Here is a 1,272-nt window from a genome sequence, read left to right on the forward strand (position 1 = left end):
GGCAAGCCTAAACATACTAGACATTTAAATACATTTCAAATGGTTTTAACAGAAACATATTGTTTTGGTCTTATAACTTTTGATTTTGAAGCCAGAGTGGGATTCAGTATATTTCTACCAACCCTGGCTCCACTTAAACATGCTGATGACTCTTCTGACTCCAGGTCAGGAAACCATGCCCTTTGAGGAGTGACTTGGGGAGCTGGGTATGTTTAGCCTGTAAAAGGTAAGGTTAAGAGGTGACATAATAGTATTGTCTAAATATTTGAAGGGATGCCATAGTGAAGATAGAACCAATTTGTTTTCTGCAGCTCCAGAGAACAGGGACTTGACCAATCAGTTTCAACTAAAAGAAAAGAAATTCCACTTAAACATTAGGAGGAACTTTCTGACAGTAAGAGCTGTTTGGTAGTGGAACACACTCCCTCAGAGAGTGGTAGAGTCTTCTTCTTGGGAGTTTTTTTAAACAGAGGCTGAATGTCCATTTGTTGGGAGTCCTTTGATTGTGTTTTCCTGCATGGCAGGGGTTTGGACTGGATGGCCCTTGAGATGTCACTCAGGTGGCATGGGAAAGAGACCTCAAGTGAAAAGGAAGCAGGGCTGAAAGGTCATGTTTGAGCTGACTTTGAATAGTCACATGAACAGTTGTATGGCTACGGCCACTTTGCTCCTTATGTATTCTCCCCAGAATACTTGGCTGGTCTTATGTGGACACTGTATCTTGTACTTCATGGTCTTTTAAACACCCAGAAGCAAGGCTAATACAAAGGGAAAGTTGGCAACCCCAGCTGGAGAACAAATATTTCTCTTCCATACAGTCTTTCATTTATGTCTTATTTTGAATGCTTGCCTGACAGACAGATTAAACATCACATTTTCTATTTATAACTTCAAGGTTCTGACTGGAAAAGCACGTCATGCCTCAGAAGTAAAAAGAGAAAGTATGTTATACGCAGAGCAATCTTGTGGGTGGCAGTTGGGAGTGTGATTCTGAATCTTTTTCTCATAATTGCATTATCTGGTGAGTGAAGAGCTGCATTGATCTTATTACTGTGTATTTTCTGCCATTTTATTTCAGAATTCAATAGATACTTAATGTTGAGGAGTCCAGAATGTTTCTGATTAGATTTATTAAACTTTTGTTTTGCTTAACATTACTTCACCCAAATTCTAATTACCGTAGCCTGTTCCTTGATTTATTATTATTATTATTAGACATTCTAAAACCCTTTTAGTGGCTATGCACACTGCCCCAAAGGGGTGGTTTCCAGC

The 1,272-nt window shown here is 39.3% G+C and overlaps 1 long non-coding RNA gene across 1 annotated transcript; it reads left to right on the top strand.

The window, feature by feature from the left end:
* The first annotated feature begins 6 nt into the window (after positions 1-6).
* Positions 7-1,026, top strand: LOC121918653. The gene is made up of 2 exons (XR_006101274.1): positions 7-226; positions 896-1,026. It is a non-coding gene; the product is annotated as an uncharacterized LOC121918653 (long non-coding RNA).
* The last annotated feature ends 246 nt before the right edge of the window (positions 1,027-1,272 follow it).

The sequence above is a fragment of the Sceloporus undulatus genome, unplaced genomic scaffold (genome assembly GCF_019175285.1).
Source record: "Sceloporus undulatus isolate JIND9_A2432 ecotype Alabama unplaced genomic scaffold, SceUnd_v1.1 scaffold_21638, whole genome shotgun sequence".
Classification (NCBI taxonomy): Eukaryota; Metazoa; Chordata; class Lepidosauria; order Squamata; family Phrynosomatidae; genus Sceloporus; species Sceloporus undulatus.